General features: G+C 45.1%; 1 long non-coding RNA gene across 1 annotated transcript in view; it reads left to right on the forward strand.

Moving 5' to 3' along the window:
* LOC142010907 (uncharacterized) overlaps window positions 1–25,223 on the forward strand; it is a 34,078-nt gene extending 8,855 nt beyond the window's left edge. The window contains exon 3 of the long non-coding RNA XR_012644916.1: window positions 23,296–25,223. This is a non-coding gene — a long non-coding RNA (uncharacterized LOC142010907). The remainder of the gene's footprint in view (window positions 1–23,295) is intronic.
* Window positions 25,224–25,440: the final 217 nt, after the last annotated feature.

Here is a 25,440-nt window from a genome sequence, read left to right on the forward strand (position 1 = left end):
ATCAGACTCACACTCTGTTCCCCCCAAAGCCTAGCTGCATGCCTCCTCTCCTTCAGGCCAGACACACACAGAACATACCCTCCTAGAGCCCAGTGGTCCAGAGTTAGAAACAGCCTGACGCTGGGTCCTGGCCTTGCATGGAGTTTCCCACCTGCCCATGCCATCTCCTTTAGGGAGTGCTGGGACCACTCTAGTTCCCTCTCCCTCCTTCTCCCTTTGTCTCCTATTTGCAAGCTGGGCTCTGCCAGATCTAGCAGCCCCTAATAATGATTATCATCTCTGCAGCTCATTTCAGGTCTGGGGAGAGGAACTGTGTACGCTCAACATTAATTTCTTCTAAATTCTGCATTGTGCAGTGGCACAGAATTCCACTAGCAGTAAATATAAAGCAAAGCAATGAATATGATAAAGGCAAGCTACCCCTATGGGTTACAGATTCTCCTGGATAGGGCAATTATTAATGAAACCCAACATATAAATGTAAGGATTTACCCTTTAGGGCTCAAGCTTGTGCTCTATATAACACAGTAGATAACAGACAAAAGAGAACGGCCTCTACCCAATATGTGTATATGTCCCTTTAGGATTTGGTAAAAATGTTGATTTTGCACTCCAGTTGATCATAAAAATAATATTTTGCTGTTTGGTTATTACAGTACTGTAATACTGGCCAGCCCCACTATGTCACCTTCTCATAAGAGCCTCTTGCCTGGTTAGCTTGGCAGGTGATAACAGCAATGATGAATTCAATCTAAATACGTTTATTTCCACCATTGTTGGTACCAACAACGATGCCAATCTAAATGTTTTTCATTAGTGCATATGGACTTATGAGACTCTGTTGTATGGTTGTCATTAAAACATGCTGTAAGTGAGGTAATCAGCCAGATATTAGCTTCCCAGAGACGACAACAAGGAAAATAACTAACATATCGGCTGTGTCTACACTAGCACCCTCCTGTCAAAAGGGGGTGCTAGTGTAAACATAGCCATCAACTCTTATTGTCCAGTAAAGGACTCTCAATTCAGTGACTCACTCATAGAAGGCCACACTGGGGCGGGGTCTACATGGAGACATACTGCCAGCCGCTTCAAGCTAATGAGCATTCTCGCAATTGCAAATGAGTGCTCATGAGCATATTCCCACAGCTCATTAGCATACCCACGTGAGATCTTGCTGCTGGCAGAGGGTGCTACCAGCTGTAAACAGGCCATGTAGATATGCCTCTGCTGGCAAAACCCCCCCATTTTGCCAGCCTCTTATGCCTCAGATGTTAGAAACAGCCTGATGCTGGGACCTGGCCTTGCATGGCATAAGGGGCTGCTGACAGAGGGGGGTTTTGCTGGCAGAGGCACATCTATGCAGCCTGTTTAATGTCAGTAGCACTCTCTTCCAGCAGTGAGATCTCACACGGCTATACTAATGAGCTGTGAGACTATGCTAGTGAGCAGCCATTTGCAATTGTGAGACTGCTCATTAGCATGAAGCTGCCAGCAGCATGTGTCCATATGGACCCAGCCTGGGGGAATTCCTCAGCCTTCCCTGGGGACTCATCAGTGCCAACATGGACTTGTATTCTCCAAGCATATGGACTAAAAGTATAAAACAGAACAGAGGGGGCCTATGTTTTATCTTTCTTCTGCCCCCACTTATGCTGCAAGTAACAAGGACACTGACAAGAAGACTGAAGACTCCAACAAAGGAGACTGGCCCAAGTTTAAAGGGCAAACTTGTAAATTAAGGACAGCAATAACAACTGAAGTGAGAAAAATTGCTTAATCTAGATTTTGCCCAGTCTAATAGGGTTGAGAGTTTAGATTACGTGCTTATATTTTCTTTTCTTTTGGTAAGTAACTCTGACTTTCTCCCTGTCACTTAAAATCTATATTTTTTACTTAGTAAGCTTGCTTTACTCATTATCTTTACCAGTGAATTTTCCTGAAGTGTTTTTGTAAATTTGCTAAGGTCTTAACAAAACATGGTATGTGTCCACTTTTCATTGGTGAAATGAGCTGACTAACACATTTGCACTGCTGAAAGATGGTATGTTACTGAAGTACAAGGCTCAGGGGATTTGGCTACTGCCTCTATCTGTAAATCATATTTTTGTATCATAGAACTGGAAGGGACTTCAAAAGCTCATTGAGTCCAGTCTCCTGCACTCACAGCACGACCTAGCACCATCCCTGGCAGATCTTTTTTAATCTAATCTGCTCCAAACCCTTGAAAGGCCCCCTTCATCAGTGGCTCTGGGAGCATTTAGGCAGTCTAGCTGGTTGTGGGGGCCTCACATATAATTGTGCTGAGTGGTAAGAACACCTGGAGAAGTTTGCTGCTTGACACTAGCAAAGCATTTTGAGAGACAACTCAGACTGGAAAGCTAAGGGGCAGTGTGGTCTTACAGTCTTCACTAAGGTATGGATACTGCTGAGGGAAAAATCTGGTACCATTGTATCTGGCAAGCCCATCGTATATCTATGTTGAATGGACATGAACAAGCATTTAAAGAAAAACCTGAGGTGCTTCGGGGCTGCTGCACCCTCTGAATGGAAGTGGTTTCTGTTATATACAGGGTTTTCAGTTTGGTTCAATGGCTCTCAGCACCCCAGCTATGCAAATTGTTCCAGTACTCCTAGCTCATGCAGCATCAACTCAAATAGATCACTCACCAGGGTTCTCCTCTCTTGCATCATCCATGTCAGAGAAAGACTGCTGAGATGGATTAAACTCCTCCCAAGCTGAAAAGGCATCCTCCCTTGGCAGTTTATTCCACTGTTTGACCACCCTAATAGTTAGGAACTTTTTTCCTGATGTCCAGCCTAAACCTCCTTTGCTGCAGTATAAGCCCATTGCCTCTTGTTCTATCCTCAGAGGCCAAGAAGAGCAAGTTTGCTCCCTCCTCCTTATGACACCCTTTTAGATACCTGACAGTTTGATTCCCATTTCTTACCATACGCCTGCCTCAGCTCCTTTGTCTTTGCACAGCACTGATGAGTGTCCCATTTGTAGCCCTTATCCAACATGACACAAGAAATCTGACCAGAGGTGTCTAATTTCCTATGGCTGGAATGGAGCTGAGATGGCACAGTGTCCCCTCCCCATAGTGCCAGCAGATCCAACAACTCTGGAATGCTCCATGTAGGAGGCTCCATGAGACTGCCATGGTCAGCTGGGAAGATATGATGTCCACACCGAGAAAACAGGAAAGGGAATTTCAAAAATTCTTGGAACTTTAAAGAGGGAGGGGCAGAGGAGTTCAAACTGCTGATCAGAGATGTCAATATGAACATTGTGGGATGCTTTCTGGAGGCCATTTACAGTAACATAACCAAGTGTAGTGTCTACGCTGCCATTTTGTCAATATAACTTTGCTGGAAAAAAAAAACCTCTGCTTTTTGTCAAGATAGTTGCATTTTGTCAGCAAAGCAGGCGAGTTTTGTTGGAGGATGGAGCACTCCACTCTTTGCACCTCCTGACCTTCCTTTTTTCCCCATAATTGGAGAGGTGTTAATGGGACACTTCACTTTGAATGGTCCTTTGCAGTATGTGATAATTACCTATGCTAAACAATCTTTTCCACTTTGTATTTAGCTGTGATGCACTAAGTACTCTCCCGAGAATCAGAGAAAAACACTGTGTAGGCGCAAAAGCTTGTCTCTGTCACTGACAGAAATAGGTCAAATAAAAGATTTTTATCTCACCTCTGTTGCCCCTTTAATATTCTGGGTTCAACTTGAGCAGAACAGCAGTGCATATAAACTGTTACTCTGGGTCTATACGGCACGGCTTTCCGAGCAGATCCATGCTAATGAGCAGCCTCGAAATTACAAATGGCTGCTCATTAGCATGGTCCCATGGCTCATTAGGGCAAAATTCGGGCATAAGGGTCTATTGAAAGAGGGGCTTTTTGCCAGCAGGGTCATGTCCACACTGCCTCTTTATTGCCGGCATCCCCCTCTGCCAAGACCGAGCTCTTGCGCAGCTATGCTAATGAGCTGTGGGACCATGCTAATGTGCAGCCATTTGCAATTTCAAGCCTGCTCATTAGCATGGATCTGCCAGGAGAGCTGCACCATGTAGACCCAGCCTTAAAGTCATATAAAGTATTTTACTGGATGAAATAGCAATACAGCATGAAATTTCAAGATAAACCATATAGTAACAGAGAGGAAGTGACTTAAATATTGAGTCTGTTCTGGTCTGGCTATGGTCTGAAGAAGTAGGTCTGTCCCACGAAAGCTCACCTAATAAATTATTTTGTTAGTCTTTAAAGTGCTACTTGATTGCTTTTTTGTTTTCATATGGTAAGATAAATAAGAGGGGATACAATGGGGTATGTTTCTTTTCTGACCCCGTTCCAACTTCCTACTGCCTATGTACTTATGTTATCATAAGAGATTATTTTAATTAGCCGCAGTCCTTCTCACAATAATTGCTACCCAAATTGTTTTATAATGCTTGCAGAAACATATATTTGAATAGCTGCTTATTCTACTAGTTGCAAGTCTTCTTCCCACTTCCCTCCCCCACCTCATTTTACCCCTTCTGTTGCATTTCAGATTTTAACAGTTTGGAGTTAAATATTTTGATTTCTTTCTGTTCTCTTTATTCTTGGCAGGGTTGATTAAGTCAGATTCTGAGTTGCCCTCTTCCTCTGCTCCAAGCAGGTTTGCATGTTGTTATTTTCAGTTTTTCTTTCCATGTCTATTTTCTGTTTTTGTAAGTGTGAGTGCATGTGAGGAGGATTTTGCATTTATGCACTGTCACATCTCCTTCTGGGCTGTCTCCAAATAAGTTTTCAAACATGTCCTTATTCTTTGCTTCCATATCCAAGAACTTTAGTATCTTTTATCTTCAAATCTTGAGCATAGTAAAATCTGGTCTTTATAAGAGGTTGATTTAAAGGGAATCCTCACCTTCTGTGCCTCCCGCAATGCTTTAGTTTTCCCAATTGTTTCTTTGCATTTAATTCATGGCAGGGCTGACCGATGTTGGCAAACTTTAATTTTATTTCCTTATATGTGGATTTCATCTAATTATCTTGCTTGTTTATTGCTACTACTTTCTCCTGAAGGTAATTCAATTTAACACATTTGGTCTGATTTCTGTCCCAAGGCAGGTATGTACTGGAATGCTCTGACAGCTCTGTAATAGCTGCTACCATTGATTTTAAATTTAGCAAATCTCTTTTTAAGTTTTATACCTAAAACATTTTCAGAATATTCTCAAATGCCCTTAAATCAAAGGTTATTCCTTTATCTCGCTTATATATAAGTAAGCTTCAGTTGTAATAAACTTCCTTTTTTTTAATCTCATGTTATAGCAATCCCATTTTTAATTCTGAGAATTCCTTCCCTCTTGTTTCTAAGATGATTACTCTATCTTCCATGTGAATTACTTCCTTAATAGAGAAAAATCTTTGCATCTGTTTGCTTTTAATGTGATCAGCAATGTTTTGACATCTGTCTTTATTGCTGGTTCCAGCCTTTCTCTGGTGTTTTAGCTTCAATGTCATGTTTTCTTCCTGTTTCTTGAGAGAATATTAAAGTATTTATTTTAGAAACCAGATTCATTATCTTTGACATTGTAATTGAGTAGCTTTAAAACACTTTTTATATACATTTTCTTGAGTGGATAGTGCTAAGTAGTCAGTGAATATGGATTCCTTAAATATCTTAATAGTCCAGGTTTTCGTTTTTTACTGCTTTTCACCAATCAATGACCAGGTTTTTCTATTAAAGGGATTCACTTTTTCCTGATTTACACCCATTTATCAAGCCATTTGATATTTTTTCAGATACTTATTTTTATTGAATACTAATGATTTATGCATCTGTTGTGTCCTGCAGATCTGACATTGAAATAGTTTGACAGAAACAAGGTTACCCCTCTAAGGCATAGTTTCATAGAGTAAAGCACAGAACACAATGCACAGAAGAGGTCAGTAAAATCAAAGTGTTTATATTGTGCCATGATTGACTCAAAGAACCAATACCCGCCTATTTCTTTATGTCCATTTTATGTGGAATTAAATTTAAACAATCTATCCTCCAGAGGTAAAGATAAAGTAAAAAGGTAGACAGGCCGAAAATGCAAATCTATGAGTGAATACGAACAACAAAATTGGTGCTTAGAAATTTTCAAGTAATGTAAAGATGGAAGTAAAGAGAATGCATTGTGCTGCAAGTACAGGCTGAACCTCACTAATCTGGAACCCTTGGGACCTGACCAGTGCCGAACGAGAGAATTTGCTGGATCACAGGAGGCTAATATTCTCTTACCAACATTTACACTGCTTACTGGGCTTTTAGAAGACATTTAGAGGTAACTTACAGCTTAATAACAGCACAGAACACTGAGAACCATGATTGGAGGTTGTAAACAAACACGGAACCACAGGAAAGTTTGCCAGACCCATGATACATGGTTGTCTGGATAACTAAAATCATTCCGGATTATGGATGTTGCCTGATGAGAGAGTGCCTGATTAGAAGGTTTCAACCTATATGCAATATTGTGGCAAGTGTTCACACAGACAGAATAAAGGAGCATGCTGAGAGCAAGCAACATAAGAAGCTTAAAGAAAAAAAATGTGCTTTGGCATGAACAGTATCAGGAGATTTCACAATGGCTCTACTGAAGGAGAGGACATAGGACAGAACAGTGAATAGGTTGAGTCAGTGAATGTGTGCATTCTATTTGTTTCTCTGGACAATCACTATTAGTTGCAATAGGGCCTATTGGTGATTTTGTATGTCCAGCAGCAAAAACTCTTCCTAGCACAGATAACCTCACTCAGAAGTACCTGAAAGAAAACAATAATCTTTAGTAGCTGAACTGATATAATGAATTGATGGAAATGTGATGTCTAATGTGATATTTTTTATTAGTCTCATGATGCTTTTGATCATCCAATTTTTGGCCTTTTGGTTTTGCTTCTTTCAAAGCAAATAAACCCACATTGTTTTGTGCTGATGTCATATTAATACTCTCTGCTGACACGCATTCTGTTGGTGAAGCAATAAATGACATATTTTACATGTACCAACTAACTTGAGAAAATGTGGTCGCAATTAATATAGATTCTGCTTTCCATGTCTAAATTTGCACAGGAGATTAAACTCAGTTGGGACACAGAGCTGCTACATATTACCTGATTAAAGTTGTGCTGTAAGTCTAATGTTACAGAAGAAATGATATCTTGCATAACTAGATGTGGGGGCATTTTCAAGCTTGTGAACAATTTGAAGGGTTTGTTTCATACAATGCGAGATGAGTGAAGAGCTGGCTGCTGATTATCTTTCCCTGTTGTGAACAACAAGAAGTCCTGTGGCACCTTATAGACTAACAGATGCCACAGGACTTCTTGTTCTCGAAGATACAGACTAACATGGCTACCTCTCTGATGCTTTCCATCTTGTGTTACATCAGTGGATGAGCTTGAACTTTGCTGTCTGTCATGTAAATAACGTGGGGATGGTGCTAATGCAACGCCTGGAGATCATCCTGAATTTGTGGGTTCTAAAGCAGAAACTCTAAAAAGACTGGCAATCACTGCCAGATTCTGTGCATTAAGATACTTTGTTGAAAACTTGGAATTGCTATGTGACACATAGAAACCCCTAAGGTGTGTCTACACTAGAATGCAATGTCGAAGTAGCAAGCCCAACCTTGAAATAGCACGCGCTGCATCTACACACAGCACACACTATTTTGAAGTTGAAATTGAAGTTAGACGGCGAGACGTCAAAATCACTATTCCTATCAGAAGATGGGAATAGCACCCTACATCGACGTCTAACATCGATGCAGGATGTGTGTAGACATTCCGCGTCCTGCTATTTTGAAATAGCGAAGTCCACCATGGAGGCAATCAGCTAGTAGGCAGACACGTGATCTCTGCACCCAGCAGTTCTTAAAGCGGCATGGACCCAGAAAACCGTAGCAGGAAGCTGACACCGTGGAGGCAGCAGCCATGCCACGAGGTGCACTTGCATGGCCCAGAGGGAGGCCATGTCAGCAAGCCAGCCCCCCAAGCACCCCCAGAGCTCCCTCCCTGGGTCATCTCAGGGCTCCCAGGCCTCCAGCTGGCAGGGCAGGAAGCGGGGCCCCTCCTGGACCGACTCTGAGCTCCGTGACCTGCTGGGGCTCTGGGGTGAGGAAGAGGTAATCTACGTAATGGGGAGCAAGTGGCAGAATGCGGAGGCATTTGCCCAGCTGGCCGAGGGCCTGGCCGCCCGGGGTTACCCTGCCCGCACTCCTGACCATGTCAGCAGTAAGGTCAGGGAGTTGTGGCAGGGTTATGCCCGGGCCCAGGACTTGGCCAGCCAGTCTGTGGCTGCCCCCACCACTTGCCCCTATTACCAGGAGCTCAGGGCTATCCTGGGCCCCCAGGACACCTCCTCCCCCCCCCAGCCACCCTTAGCACCACGGCAGACGAGCCCCAGCAGGCCTCAGAGCCAGGGTCGGGTCTGGAGGCCAGCCCTGCACCCCAGGGCCAGAGTCGGGGCCCTCCACCCTGGCCATGGAGTGGTCCAGTGAGGAGGAGGAGCTTGTGCTGGACATCCCCTCCTGCAGCTCCAGATGGGCATCTGCCAGACATGCCTCCCCTGACCATGGTGGTGGACCATCAGGTACGTACCCCATAGGGCACGCACCCCCAGGGGATGGAGCGGGGGCACCACTTGACCCGGGGCCCCCCACATCCCTAGAAGACTCCAGCCTCCCAGGGCCTGGGCAGACCATGGCCCAGGGATGGTGCCACAGCCACCGGTGCCCATCAGCACCTCCACCAGTGGACAGTGCCGTGCCCCACCCCCAGTGGGAGGTGGGAGGGGCAGACCACTGGAAGGGGTCATCCACAGGGACACTGCGTGCACTGATGGGGGATGGGGGACCAGATGCCCTTGGGGGGATGGGGGGTGGGCCACAGGTCAGGGCTCAGTACTCATGGCCTCCCTCCTCCCTTCCCTGCTGTTTCTGCAGCCACACCATCCATGGTCCTGGAGAGCCTCCAAGACCACCAGAACCACCTGGGGGCACTGCCTGCACTGGGATGGGCCCACCCCCACCGGGGCAAGAGGCGCACCACCCACAATCCCAAGGTGGCTACTGCCTTCTGGCGCCAGGCAGACATCATGGAGTAGAGACTCCACTTCGAGGAGTGGGAGGCCGCCTGGCGCCGGGAGGCCTGGTGGGACTTTATGGCCACCTTTAACTGGGTGGTCGCCACATTCGAGGAGCTGGTGGCCCAGTTAACCCCCTTCTCCCCCCCGTTGTCCTCCGTGCTGCCATCTCTGCCGCCACCCCACCTGACGTCCCCCCTGCCACCCCACCTGCCAGCTCTGCAGGGCAGGAGCCCACTGGGGCTGATGACCAGGCCAAGGACCCACCTTGGCCATACCTCCCTGTCCTCCCACCCCCAGCTGGCCTCGCCGGGGACCCTGGCTGAGGGGGGGAACCAGCCACCCGAACATGGCGGGGATCACGCCCATCCACCCCCGCCCCGGAATGATGGGCTGATGTCTGGCCTGCCCACGTCTCCCCCGTGTATATAGTTGTCCCCACCCTGTATATAGTTATTTTCCATAATGCTGTTTGTTACTGGTTTATATGCACAGAGGCGAGGTTTTGGGTTATTTAAACAATGAGGCAATTTTATTTTTCAAAAACCTGTGTCCTGTGTACTTTCGGTGAGGGCGGTGTGCGGGTGCTAGGGGCGGTGTGCAGGGGACCCACCAGGGATGGCCTCAGTGGCGCTTACTAGGCCCCCTGGTCAACGTACTCCCGCAGGGCCTCCTGGACCCAGACCCCGTCCCGATGGGCGTGGTGGCTAGGGGCAGCGGACGGCTGGGGGTAGCCTGTTCTGGCCTCCAGCACCCAGCCCTGCACGAAGGCCTTCCCCTTGCTTTCCACCAGATTGGCCGTGTCTACACCAGCCCCAAACTTCGAAATGGCCATGTAAATGGCCATTTTGAAGTTTACTAATGAAGCACTGAAATGCATATTCAGTACCTCATTAGCATGCGGGCGGCCGCAGCACTTCAAAATTGATGCAACTCGCCGCCGTGCAGCTCGTCCTGACAGGGCTCCTTTTCGAAAGGACCCCGGCTACTTCAAAGTCCTCTTATTCCCATCTGCTCATAGGAATAAGGGGACTTCGAAGTAGGCAGGGTCCTTTCGAAAAGGAGCCCCCTCAGGACGAGCCGCGTGGTGGTGAGCTGCATCAATTTCGAAGTGCCATGGCCGCCTGCATGCTAATGAGGTGCTGAATATGTATTTCAGCGCTTCATTAGTAAACTTCAAAATGGCCATTTACCTGGCCATTTCGAAGTTTGGGGCTACTGTAGACATAGCCATTGTGGAGCATGCAGCAGGCAACCACAACCTGGGGGATGTTTGGGAGGCCCACGTCCAGGCATGCCAAGAGACAACGCCACCAGCCCTTCAGGTGCCTGAAGGCCCCCTCGACCAGTTGGTGGGTGTGGTTGAGTCGTGTGTTGTAGCACCCCTAGCTGGCATTGAGGTGCCCTGTGTAGGGACGCATAAGCCACGGTTGGAGGGGGTAGGCCACATCCGTCACAAGGCAGAGGGGTATGGTGGTGTTCCTTAAGAGGGATCTCCCTGTGGGGGATGTAGGTCCCCACCTCCTGTTGGCAGCATAGTCCCGAATTGCGGAATATGTGAGTGTCATGGGTACAGCTGGGCCCCCCGACATATGTGTCCTGGAAGCAGCCACAGCTGTCCATCATGGCTTGCAGGACCATGGAGTAATAGCTCTTTCTGTTTATATAGCTCCCACCACTGTGGTCCAGGGCACGGATGAGGATGTGGGTCCCATTGAGGGCCCCAAAGCAGTTAGGGAATCCCATGGCGGTGAATCCCGCGACAGCTGTGTCCAGGTCCCCAACTCAGATGACCCTGTGCAGTAGCAGGGCATTGAGTGCGTGCACCACCTGCGGGGAGGGGACATGGGTGCCTGTGAGGGTATGCAGAGTGTGCCCCCCTCCCCAGGTCCCCCTCCTGGGCCCCCTCCCGGGTCCCCCACCCCCCAGTGGGTTCAGGCTCAGGCCTCCTTACCTCCGCCATGACAGCCCTGACTGTGGCCTTGCCAACGCCAAACTGCTGGCCCATGGAGCGGTAGCTGTCTGGAGTGGCCAGCTTCCAGACTGATATTGCAACCCTCTTCTCAACGGTGAGGGCGCACTGCATCCAGGTGTCCTGGTGCCTCAAGGTGGGGGTGAGCCACTGGCACAGCTCCATGAAGGTCTGCCCACTCATGCGGAAGTTCTGCAGCCACTGGTCATCATCCCATTCCCCCATAACCAGGTGTTCCCACCACTCGGTGCTGGAGGGGTAGCTCCAGAGCCAGTGGGGCACCCAGCGGGGTCGGGGAGAAGGAGGGCCCAATGGTCCGGGGCATCCTCTTGTGCCCTTGGGGGGGGGCTCCCCTGCCAGGAACTGCTGGGCGGCCTCCCATGCAGCATCTAGCAGGGTACCTGCTCTGCAGGAGGCAGCTCAGAGGGCTTCCAGCTGCTGCTGGACATCCATGATTATGGGCTGGTGGTCTGCGAGGCTGGTGTGACCAGCGCAGGGCTCGTGCAGTGCAGGCTGGGTGTGTCTGGGAGGGGCCCTTTAAGGGAGCGACATGCTGTTCCCCTGGAAGGGCTAGTCTGCCCTGTAACCCCGTCCAGGGGCTTTCTTGGCCCCATATTTTGAAGGGGGGTGCTTGTGTGTGTGGACGCTCTACTTTTCCTTCAGGGGCGGCCCCTTTCGACGTTCTCCATCGCTACTTCGACATTATACATCGACAGCACCAGCCCCAGAGGATGTGTGGATGATACACATTGAAATAGCTTATTTCGATGTCGTTACTTTGAAATAGCCTACTACGACGTAGCATCCTAGTGTAGATGTAGCCCTAGAATTTTCTCCAACTAAGCTGAACTGAGCACAAAAGCTGCAGAAAACCTATATTGCAAGAAAACCCAGCTGTTTCTGGAAATCCTTCTGACCTGAACAGGAGAAAACAAACACAAAAAGACATTCAAAACCTTCAATACAAAGAAGAAACACATCAAGAAATGGGAACAGAGAGTAAGCCGTGCTAGTCTATACACTAGCAAAACAAAAAGCAGTCAAGTAGCACTTTAAAGACTAGCAAAATAGTTTACTAGGTGAGCATTCGTGGGACAGACCCACTTCTTCAGACCATAGCCAGACCAGAACAGACTCAATATTTAAGACACAGAGAACCAAAAACAGTAAGCAAAGAGGAAAATCAGAAAAAGATAATCAAGGTGAGCAAATCAGAGAGTGGAGGGGTGGAGGGGAAGATCAAGAATTAGATTGAGTTAAGTATGCAGATGAGCCCCTATAGTGACTCAGAAAGTTCACATCGTGATTTAAACCATGTGTTAATGTTCCGAATTTGAATATAAATGTCAATTCGTCCACTTCCCTTTCTATAAAGGAGCGATAATTTCTTTTCAGTAACACACATACCTTGAGGTCATTGACAGAATGGCCCATTCCATTAAAATGTTGACTAACTGGTTTGTGGATCTGGATATGGTCTGAAGAAGTGGGTCTGTCCCACGAAAGCTCACCTAATAAACTATTTTGCTAGTCTTTAAAGTGCTACTTGACTGCTTTTTGTTTTGATCAAGAAATGGAAGATGACTGTGGCCTTTAAGAATCCTGGAGTGTGTAGTGCTGAAGATTCCTGGGTCTTTGACAGCTCTTTAAGTATCTCCTTGCTGGCTTTTGTTGCAGCTCAGACTGCTCAAAGGACTGCTTTTTTGCTTAGTCTTCTCTATGACTGTGCCCCAGGGTGCACCTACTTACTTTCATCTCTATCTCTGAGAGAGATAAAATGTATTTTTCTATGTTAAAAATTTGTCAATTATACCGCAATGTGTGTATTACGAATTTTTTCTCCCCTTTCTAATTTTTCCTCATTTTTTGTTTTTAATCTTATTACATCCTAGTTTTAACGTTTAGAAAATAAATACAGTACTGAACAATTCAGATTTTTTTTTACAAATAGAAATTGAAAATGTGGAACACAAAGTACTCTCCATCAATCACAACTTAAAATGCTGCTCAACTCTGATAAGTGACTCTTAAAATGCTAGTGTGGGTTTCCATATTCATCATCTCATTGATTTCTATATCAAAATGTACCTGTTGCAAACAATAAGAATTTTTTTTCCTAATTGACAGTCCCCAAACTCAGAGCTTGGGCTCTGAAAGTCAAAGTGGACTTTTTTCACATATCATTACCAGTAAGAGATATTCTGCAGGCCAAATTAGAAGTTGCATAGTTATTAATATCAGAGAGGTAGCCGTGTTAGTCTGTAGCTTCAAGAACAACAAGAAGTCTTGTGGCACCTTATAGACTAACAGATATTTTGGAGCATAAGCTTTTGTGGGCAAAGACCCGCTTCATCAAATGCGTGACTCATGACTCAAAATATCTGTTAGTCCATAAGGTGCCACAAGACTTCTTGTTGTTCTCATAGTTATTAATGAGAGCATAATTTAAAGATACTGTAATGAGGACATGCAGGCATCACTGAGATTTCGGTTTGAGTTAGTAAACACATTAATTGATAAAAAACTGCAGAACAGTTTGGCCTGAATGGAGCAAAATTGTCTTATGTATATTTATTGAACTCAGATACATTGAATGCTGATCAGCTGTAGCAATACTTGTTTGAAACAAAAAGGCTCATTCTTAAGAATACTGTCTAACAAAGTCTGTAGAAAGGTCCTAAATCTGGGCAGTTATCTTATTTGAGGGATCCTACATATAAGTACTGAACAAATGATAAACATGCTTGGATTAATTTGTGGGTGGAAAAGTTGTATAAATCTCTTTTTTTAAAAAAGTTGTCCTCATGGGGTCACTATTGACCTAAATATATTAATATAGTGGGTGTAATCATTTAATCTAGATTATTCTTTCATGTGCATTAACATAAAAATCTACTATGAGATAATTTAGAAATTGTCATAGTTCAAACCATTATATAGCCAAAGAATCTCATAAAAAAGATAAAAGACCCATTTCCATAACTAGGCCGTGCACAAAGATACACTTTTACTCAGATTATGATTCTTGCAACAGAATTTTAGCTTGCATTTAGGAATAGGAAAATAGTGGAGGAGTTGTATTATAATATTCAGATATTTGCTAAGATGTATGGTAAGGCTAGAGAGGGCATTGCGTGCACACCTGAGGTTAAACCTCAGCAGTTCCTGGCTCCTAGCTTCAAAATAAATGCACTAACAATATTGCCTCTTTGTACATTTATTTGTAATATACAGTGATTTATAGTGCATGTATCCACCATGTTTGTGGATATAAAACTAAAATAGTAATTTACTACAATTGTTATAGTTTATAAAGCCAAAATTCTTATGTTTTAGAATTATGTAGCTCTGCATTGATTCTTGCGGAAGTTACCAGGCCGTGAATAGTCAGCCCTATAAGTCTATCATACAAATTATGGATAACAGAAACCATTTAAAATCTATTTCTCTAAGGAAGAATTTCATAAAGAAGAGTTTGTTGTTCAACTGAAGCTAGTGTGTTCCCTTCTTTATTTAAGCCTAGTTACGTTTAATATTTTAACTCAGTAGAAGGATGATGACTCCACTATGACATCAGCCTTAGGCAAAGAGGAAAAGGTAAAATTACCAGCAAAGAGAGAATTTGCACTGTTAAAACATTAATTTTTAAGAGGCAAAAGCATTTAGTAGGCAAAACGAAGAAGGATTATTTGTTCCTAAATGCCTAACTACTTTCTTAAACATAGCTCATATGCCACTACAAAGGAGCCTCTAGCACTTCTAACACTTGGCTGGCGGCTGCTTGTTTCCACTTACTGTAATCATCCTTGACACAGGCTGCGAAGAATAAGAGCTAAACAAAGGGAAGATATAACCCAAAGCAGAATCATTATATGAGAACAAATCATTTCTAACTTGTCACTCAGCTAAAAAGGATATAAGGCACAGAGCTGTGCTGCCGGCAGCATGATGCAGAGGAGGGGGTCTCGAAAATGCAAACAGATTCTCATATGCATATTCATGTGGGAAAATTTGCATAGTTTCCTGAGATCAGTCTGCTGGCAGAGGCTGCTACCGCCAGAAAACAAGCTGGGTAGACAGTGTTCTGCCAGTGGAAACCCCCTTTGTCAGCAGCCCCTAATGTCTACACAGCTTAGTTTCTGCCAGCAGCAGCTTTTGCTGGCAGGTCGATCTTGTGCAACTGCAAATTACCCACATGAATATGCAAATGAGCATCCATTTGCATTTTCAAGACCGCTCCTTTGCATCATGCTGGCAGCAGCACAGCTCCATGTAGATGTAGCCTAAGAGTTCCTTCTGCAGTCGGTGTAGAAACAGGATCAGCATTTACTGTGAGATACATAAAATAGTCTCAAAAGTTGGAGGCATCTCAATCATCTTTCTGAAGGAACTATGTATGATGTCTTCAGTGAGTTAATCAGCTGAATGGGCAATTTTTTGCAGATCTAGAACACCTCTGAATTGTAGCAAATTCTATCCCAAGTTCTTTTTCCTTGCCTATTACTGAGTCGTCCTCATTGTCTATTTCACATACATTGTGCTATGATGAAAGCTCCTATCCAACACATGACAATCCAGTCATCACTTGACAAGAAAACCTGCTATTACCATGAATTATTAATTATTAGTGACAAAACCTTTGTTTCAGAAATGAATAATAAGCTAGAACTCAACATAGGTTATCCTCATTTGGTAATTAATTTTGTTTCTAGGATAGTCTATTAAGGGATCATGAATCATGCTTACTGGAACATAAATAGATTCTCAACTAAAATAGTATAACCAGCTGCAGGTCAGACACAAATCCTTCATTATTAAGGGCTTCCCGCCCCCTTCTGTCTCTCAGAATATAAGTATGGCCATTCTGTGGCAAACCAGTGGTCCACCTTGCCCAGTGTCCTGTCTTGTGACTAGCTGTGTCTACACGTGCACGCTACTTCGAAGTAGCAGCACTAACTTCGAAATAGCGCCCGTTGCGGCTACACGCGTCGGGCACTATTTCGAAGTTAACTTCGACGTTAGGCGGCGAGACGTCGAAGTCGCTAACCTCATGAGGGGATCGGAATAGCGCCCTACTTCGACGTTCAACATCGAAGTAGGGACCGTGTAGACGATCCGCGTCCCGCAACGTCGAAATTGCTGGGTCCTCCATGGCGGCCATCAGCTGGGGGGTTGAGAGATGCTCTCTCTCCAGCCCCTGCGGGGCTCTATGGTCACCGTGGGCAGCAGCCCTTAGCCCAGGGCTTCTGGCTGCTGCTGCGGCAGCTGGGGATCCATGCTGCAGGCACAGGGTCTGCAACCAGTTGTCAGCTCTGTGGATCTTGTGTTGTTTAGTGCAACTGTGTCTGGGAGGGGCCCTTTAAGGGAGCGGCTTGCTGTTGAGTCCTCCCTGTGACCCTGTCTGCAGCTGTGCCTGGCACCCTTATTTCGATGTGTGCTACTTTGGCGTGTAGATGTACCCTCGCAGCACCTATTTCGATGTGGTGCCGCGCAACGTTGAAGTTGAACATCGACGTTGCCAGCCCTGGAGGACGTGTAGACGTTATTCATCGAAATAGCCTATTTCGATGTTGCTACATCGAAATAAGCTATTTCGATGTTGGCTTCACATGTAGACGTAGCCACTGTGTCTAGTGCCAAATTCTTCATAAGGAATGAACAGAACAGGATAATTATTGAGTCATCCATCCTTTGTTGAATGGTCCCAGCATCTGGCAGTCAGAGGTTTAGGGACACCCAGAGCATGGAGTTGCATCCTTAACTATCTTGGCTGATAGTCATTGATGGATCTACCCGCAGGAACTTACCCCATTCTTTTTTGAATTCAGTTGTACTTTTGGCCTTTACCACATCCCCAGGCAACAACCTCCTCAGCTTGACTTTACATGGTATGAAATACTTCCTGATGCTTGTTTTAAATCTGCAGCCTGTTAGTTTCAATGGGTAACCCAGAGGTCACAGTGGGCCAATGTGGACCTGTGCAGTGCACCTGGTAGGAGCTGTCTGCCAGTACCAACCAGCACACAGCCAACTTTTTGCTCCCCACTTCTCCCATCAGCAGCTATGCTGGTAGCATCTGTCAGCGGTGCTGCAGCATTGCTTCACTGCCCCTTTTTCCCAGCGACGAAAGAGGCAGTGCTAGTAAAGTGCTGCCACATCAGTGCTGCTGGATGCTATGGCAGCAGTACTGATAGGGGCTGCGTCTACACGTGCACGCTACTTCGAAGTAGCGGCAGTAACTTCGAAATAGCGCCCGTCACGTCTACACGTGTTGGGCGCTATTTCGAAGTTGAAATCGACGTTAGGCGGAGAGACGTCGAAGTCGCTAACCCCATGAGCGGATGGGAATAGCGCCCTACTTCGACGTTCAACATCGAAGTAGGGACGTGTAGACGATCCGCGTCCCGCAACATCGAAATAGCGGGGTCCTCCATGGCGGCCATCAGCTGGGGGGTTGAGAGATACTCTCTCTCCAGCCCCTGCGGGGCTCTGTGGTCACCGTGGGCAGCAGCCCTTAGCCCAGGGCTTCTGGCTGCTGCTGCTGCAGCTGGGGGTCCGTGCTGCATATACAGGGTCTGCAACTAGTTGTTGACTCTGTGTATCTTGCACTGTTTAATGAAAGTGTGTCTGGGAGGGGCCCTTTAAGGGAGCGGCTTGCTGTTGAGTCCGCCCCGTGACCCTGTCTGCAGCTGTGCCTGGCTCCCTTATTTCGATGTGTGCTACTTTGGCGTGTAGACGTTCCCTCGCTGTGCCTATTTCGATGTTGGGCTGAGCAACGTCGAAGTTGAACATCGACGTTGCCAGCCCGGGAGGACGTGTAGACGTTATTCATCGAAATAGCCTATTTCGATGTCGCAACATCGAAATAAGCTATTTCGAAGTTGGGTGCACGTGTAGACGTAGCCAGGGAGAGCAAAAGTGGCAGCTGCCTCTGGGTCCAGCAATTTAAAAGGGCCTGGGATTCCCAGTCACCATGGCAGCAGCTGGGAGCCATGGGTCCATCAAATCATTTCTAGAACCCCAGGGCTTCCAGCTTCCACTGCTGCAGCCCTGGGGCTCCTGGCCTCCAGCCATGACAGACTGACTGTAGGGGTGGCCCTGTCTCCATTCCCACACCATACACTCAAGGCCCCACCCTTCTGGGTGCCCTCTCCCCTGTGGACAAAAGATCCAAAGCAGGGCACTTCAATAAGTACAAGACTCTACTTTTACCACTGTGGTGACCCCTAGTTTGTGAGTTGTGTGAAAAGGGAAAAAATACTTCCACATTCACTTTCTTCACACCATTTGTGATTTTAGAGACTTCTGTCATATCCCCCTTAGTCATTTCCTTTCTGAACTGAAGAATCCCGGTCTTTATTATCTCACCTTGTTTGGAAACTATTCTATACCCCGATTATATTTGTTGTCCTTCTCTGTACTTTCTGTTCTTTACTATCGTTTCAGCCAATTTGCCCAGTACTGAAGTTAGGTTACCAACCTGTAATTGCCAAGATCACCTCCTGAGCCTTTTTAAAACTTAGGGTTATATTGACTATTATCCAGTCATCTGTACTGCCCTGCCAAATTCATGGTCCATTTTGGTCAACATGCCAGTCATGTGGTATTAAAAATAGTCAGTCATAATTTCAAATGGTTACATTAGAAATTTCATGGTGTTCTACCCATGAGGGTTCCAACACCAAAGGGGATCATAAAACTGTTGTAGGGGGATTGCGAGATCGCCAAAAGCACTTCTGTGCTACCTTCAGAACTGAGCTCAGAAGGCAGCAGCTACCAAGCTTCCACAAGCCAATAGTGCTATCCTGAATTGGGTCTGATCTCCACCAAAGAGCAGCAGGGGAAGCAGAAGTCTGGTCTCTTTCTAGCTCTCTTAGGACTTAGCAGCTGGAACCCGGTGTATGGTAGGAGCCCTTGGCTAGGGCACCCCCAGCTCCCTGCTTATCCTCCAGTAATTAGATTTCGGACTGGAAGCATCTGATTTCACAGTCCATGATGTGTTTTTTACGCATTACGCATCTGGTATAGAAGTTTATTTAAGTCATCTCTACAGAGATACAGCCTTAAAGTGATTGAAGCCATATCATGTTAAAGTAGACTGTAAAAGTGGTATATTTGTTCAATGAAAAGCCATGAAGAATATTAATACAAGCAATAATTGACTATGTCTAGTAGCTTTGTCAACCCACAGAATATTGAAATCAAAATAGCTATTGTAATATTTAATTGAGCATTGTAACCTTTGCTGAAAAGCCCTGTGCAAAGGGACTTAACCTTATCTTTTTTTATTGATATTGCTGTACATTTGTTACTGACCGAGGCTTTCGACTCGCTCAGTAAGGATGGACTGTTTAAATTGCTCCACAAGATAGGCTGTCCACCACAGCTATTCAAGATGATCCAGTCTTTCCACGAAGACATGAAATGAACCATCCAATATAATGGCACATCATCGGATGCCTTCAGCATCAAGAGTGGCGTCAAACAAGGATGTGTCCTTGCGCCGACATTGTTCGGGATCTTCTTCGCGCTCCTCCTGAAGCATGGCTTTGCATCCTCAACAGAGGGCATCTTTTTGCACACAAGATCTGATGGGAAACTGTTAAATCTTTCAAGGCTGAAGGCTAAGTCTAAGGTGCAGGAAGTGCTTGTTAGAGACATGCTGTTCACAGACGATGCTGCTGTAGTGACACACACAGAAGGCCAGCTTCAAAAACTGCTGCATCATTTCTCCAAAGCATGCAAGGACTTTGGGCTTACCGTCAGCCTAGAGAAGACAAACGTACTTGGTCAGGATGTTGCTGAACCTCCATCAATCAGCATTGACAATTACACGCTAGAGGTTGTCCACAAGTTTACTTACCTTGGGTCCACCATCACTGACACACTGTTGCTAGAGTCTGAGCTAAACAGGAGGATTGGAAAAGCAGCCACAACTCTGTTCAGACTTAGCAAGAGAGTGTGGAACAATAACAAGCTGTACACTCACACCAAAATGCAAGTCTACAGAGCCTGCATCCTCAGCACCCTCCTCTACGGCAGTGAGTCTTGGACCTTGTATGCCCACCAGGAAAAGAGGCTGAATGTCTTCCACTTGCGCTGCCTCAGGTGCATTCTTGGGATATCATGGAAGGACAGAGTGCCCAACAACACCGTCCTTGAGCAAGCTGGAATTCCAACCATGCATACCCTCCTCAAGCAGCGGTGGCTCTGCTGGCTTGGCCACATCCACAGGATGAATGATGGAAGGATCCCGAAAGACATCCTGTATGGTGAGCTAGTTGGAAGCAGGAACTACACAAGGGCCTTCAGAAGGGCGAGATGAAGATCAGACAGCTGGCAGAGGAGAAGCGAGCCCATAGAAAGGAGAGCAAGGACCTGCCGGACACCCACTACATATGCAGCAGATGTAGCAAGGACTGTCACTCTTGTGTGGACCTCCACAGTCACAGTCAATGCTGCAAATGACGATCTTAAATGGAGTTACAAAGGGTGCGATCCATAGTCTACTCAGACTGAAGGATGCCTTGGATTGGACATTTGTTACCAGCATGACCTTACTTACTTTCTATATGTAGCTTAAAATTCATTTTTGTACGGTATTTTAAGTTAATAAAATAAGTTAAAAAAAAAAAACTTGCTCACGTAAATATAAGAATTCAAGATTATCAGCCTGGCATCACAACCTAACTATATGGAGAAAGGAAATCTAACCATGACAATAACTAATTAAAAGAACAACAACAGAAATTTAACTTTTTTTTTTTCTTAGCATTGTTTGCAAGTTTTATAAGATGCGAAAGAAAATCAACAGCATGTGAAATGGTGTAGAACAGATTCAGTATGCAGGCATCTAAATATAAATCCCAAACTGTGGAGAACTTTAAAATTACGCTAAAGTCAGCCTTTTTGCTCTCAGCTATTTCCATTCTGTGCTATTCCCTGAGGTCATGAGGAATCTTTTAGAAAAGTTTTGGAACCACTGCAGAACATAATAACAAAAAAAAAATAAAACATGTTGTCTTTGTAGTATGATCTCCTTAGAAGAAAAAGTGCTATTTTGTATTTTCTACACAAACATGCAATAAAGAGAGCCACATGAACAAGATGGAAAAACATTTAGACCATGTGGAAAGGAATATACAGAAAAACAGCTGTTGAAATGACAGTGGTTAAGAAAACCCAGACAAAGTAAACAGTGATATATGACTGTAGGGTTGAAGCCTAAAAAAATCCTCTGTGAGGGAAAATATTTTAATATAGTGGAGGGAATGGAAAATCATGATTCAATACGTTTTGCTAAATTAATTATACCATCTCTGGTGAATCTGAATAAGAAACTGTGCAAGAAGGAAAGAAGCATGAGGCTGAAAGCTTAAGTTCTACAGGAATTAAGAACTCTTTCATTGTTGGCGGGAAAATTTTTTGACTGTTTTTGAAATTCTTTGATAAATGTTGCATAAACAATAAAGTATCATTATGATGAGGTGAGTCACAGAAGTCCCCTTATGGTTGTCCCCTTGTGTGCTGATCATGCCATTGATACCCACCTTCTTACTCTCTGGGGCTGGGGTGGCCAACCCACAGCTCTTGAGCTGCATGTGGCCCTTTGAGGAATTAAATGTGTCTCCTGCTCAGAGCCACGTGCTGGGAGTGCCAGTCACTACTCTGTGCCTGCGCCCCAGTGCTTGGTGGGAGAAGCACATGATGGTAGTGGCGGCTCTGGTGAGTCACCGCCATCGAGTTTGAGTGGGCGGGACTGGCTCTGGGGGAGTGGTGGGGGATTGAGTTATAGTGGGGAGCTGGGGGTATCTGGTTCTGGAGGAGGGAAGGGGAATTGTGTTAGACTGAGGCTTGGAGTTGCCTGGCTCTGGGGGAGAGGTAGGGGATTGGGTTATAGTGGGAAGCTGGGGGTGCCTGGTTATGAAGTTGGGGAGGGAGTTTGGGTTAAAGCGGGGAGACTGGAGGTGCGTGGCTGGAGGTGAGGGTGAGGGCATTGAGCCACGTATTATACCTTAATCTGTATACATCTGTATATCAATGTATATTTAGATATAGTCTGTGTTTGTCTGCGGGGGGGGCTGTAACCCCAGCTCTGTGCTTTGTGTAGGAAAGACCAGAGGATCTGGCCCAGCAGGACAGATTGGCAGGAAGGCCCAGAGCAGGGGTGGCCAGCCAGTTAAGGGCTAAGAGCTAGGGACAGAGTGCAAACAGCCACATATTCTCAGTCTCTCTCTCTTACTCCCTCTGTCTCTCTTCCTAATTCCATCTGAATTAAACTGATGGTATAAGTGAGTTTAACTGTATATGCATAGTGAGTCACCTGTCCCTGTCCTTTTTAGGCATTCAGCCATTGCCTGCTTACTGGTCTGAATGTAGATAGCAAGTTCTTCAGATGTGGATTGGCCCACGTTGTGAGTTAAGTTACACTAGCCCCTGACATGCCATACTGTCACAATAGGGTAGCCACACCTCCTCCTATTGAGATCTTCACAAAGGCAGACATTTGGGACACATATATGTAGATAATACTTATAACTTCAAGTACAAAAATGATATATGTGCAAAAATAGGATTTACAGGTCCAGTAGAATAAGCCATCAAAAATGATGCAAGAGACATTTTGTCCAAAGCATCTCTGAATTACACACAATATTCATAATCCATAAAGTATTGAAGGGGGGCCCATCACAAATAGTATCTAGGAACAGTTTTGGATATAATCAAACTGTGATATTTAATTTCAGTGAAATATTTCTCTAGACTTCAATATTTCTTTAATTGATCCATGCTGACTTTTTGAATCTGAACAATATGTTTGTATATAATGACACAAAAATACAGCTTGTAGTGTTAGTGGAAATATGATACTAATATTCCTTGATCTTAATCATACTATGCCAGCATACCAAAAAGGTCTCGCATGGCAAAAAAGGCCTGATGAAAAATGTTTTTGAACTGATTAAAATACTGAGTTGTTCATAAGGGTCTAGAAGGGCATTTTCTGGAAATGGGGTATAATGAGAGGTGGGGCAGAAGGCAAGATGGGTGATGTGAGGTGTCATTGTAAAAGTTATGATTTTCTGAATATGATTATGTTATTTGTATGCATGTATCATTTTTGCATCTAAAGTTAGCAACGTTAACTATTCATCTGTATTTCAATCATGCTTACTCTGGGTGATACACATCACAAGCCTTTCTGGTACAACAATGAAGAAGCCAGATAACACTGATGGCCTATCAGCAAGAACAATGGACCCTGGAAGAACTTAACCTCCCTGTGAATGTTCCAGAAAACCTGTAAGTAATGACTGCTATGACTTAGCAAGGTGTACAAGGGAGTGTAACCAGGCCACTTGACTCTGGACTCCATCTTGGGATGTCAGCATTTTTCCATACAGTAATCCCCCAGTATGTGCAATTTCGATTTGCATTTAACTTCCGTTAACGCGAGTTAAGTGCAGATATAAGGTGCTCAGCCCCCAGCTGGGTGAAGCAGAGGAGAAGCTGCAATGGCGTGGATGTCTGCCCACCAGGCTCCCCCATCTGGGGGAGCTGGATGCTGGTCAGTTTCCAGGCTCCATCAGCAGAGGGGATCCAGGAGCGAGGCTACCGCCTGGTCCCAACCTCCCCTCCACTTGCTGGAGCCACCGGAAATTTGTAAGTCGGAGGTCTACCGTAAACTGAGTTTTGGGACAAAGGAGTCTCACCATATGCTAATGCTAAATCTATATAAAGCAGGGAGTAACATCTGCTATTCTTTGCTTTCCACACAAGATTCCTGAAAACACCTGAGGAATAAAGACTGAACTGAGAGAATTGCTGGACTGAGGCTAAAGAGATATCTAGCCTATCTGTGAAAACATGGGAATTCTAAGCTGCAAATCAAGTGAAGCTTGTGCCTTAAGAAACTGCAGCCTGCTTGTATCATCAGCCAGGTGACAGTTTGAATTCATATAGATCTTTCTAGTATCTTAGGCTTAGTTTGCTGTTTTAGTTTATTTACTAGCTAATCTTTTTTGATCTGTTTGCTATTACTTATAATCACTTAAAACCTGTATTTTGTAGTTAATGAGCCTGTCTTATGTTTTAAATTAAATCCAATGTGCCTTTAAGTGAAAAGTCCAAGTTAGAAAAACTCAGCTTGGTTTAATACAGGGTCATTGTACTTCCTTTTCACATTGAGAGAGGGTTGAACTCTGAGAGCTTATCCTGTCTATACATCTCCCTGTGCGGCACAGTAGAGTATAATAGTTTTGGTTTTATGTTCCAGAAGGAGTGAGTGCTTGAGGAGCTGAGAGTTACCAGGGCTGTAGCTTTTCTATTGTTGATCCGTGAAGTGGTTGGTCAGAGAACCTGCATGTAACAGCAGCTGTGTGTCCCCCTACCTGTGTAAATGCTGGTGGAAGTGTAGGTGGATGAGTCTGCAGCTTGTCACATTTGCACAGTGTGAGAGGGAGCCCAGGGTGGTGGATCAGAGAGCTCAGTGATAACCCAGTTCCAAGGGCATCCCTAGGGGGAGCCCAGCACAATTTAGGAAGAAGTCAAGCAGGAGACACCTGGAGGAATTCAAGCAGGAGGCACCTGGAACTCTCAGTCTCTGGGAAGGTAGAATTTCAGTTTTTCATGCTTCCTGAGGAAGTGACAATGGAGGGGGAACATAAGGTTCAGGGATTCCAGAAGTGTCTGGTCTGTAGCAAGGACCATGTTCTTCAGCTTGACTGCCTCTCTGGGTAAGAGCGTATGGTTGAGTGTGGGGCACAAGGATCTGGGTGTAATGGACAGAGCTTGGAGCCAGGAAAGGGGCTATATGCAGAGTAGAGCATGGGGCTCGTTGTGTAGGAGCAGGAAGAAAGTGTATGCGACTAGGTGCAGGGCAGGGAATAAAGGCCCCAAGCCCATGCCTTTGGAAGATTCTAGTGGTGTACTCCCTGGGGCAAACAGTTGGACAAATGACTTTGTGATACAATTAAAAATGAAAATGAAATGGAAGATCCCTGAGGCAGAGAAATAAAAGAACTAGGATGGTTTGAACATTGTTTGAATTTTATTACTTATGTTCTTGTAATTTTGTGTATGTTTCATTACTATTGTTAGACAGTAAACTTTTTCATATCTGGCATTCTATTATCCAGAACTCTCAAATAACCAGCATTTTAACTGTAAATAAATTTTAGGTATGTTTTCCATAAGTACATTATAGTGAAAGTAAACAGAAATAAATACAGTATAAGTTTATAATGTACAGTACTATTGTTGGTAAACAAAGTACTCTGCATACATTTTTGTTTGTTTTTTAAGGTCTAATCTTGTTTTTCTTTAGTGCTATGTATTGCTAG

Source organism: Carettochelys insculpta, chromosome 3 (assembly GCF_033958435.1).
Source record: "Carettochelys insculpta isolate YL-2023 chromosome 3, ASM3395843v1, whole genome shotgun sequence".
Classification (NCBI taxonomy): Eukaryota; Metazoa; Chordata; order Testudines; family Carettochelyidae; genus Carettochelys; species Carettochelys insculpta.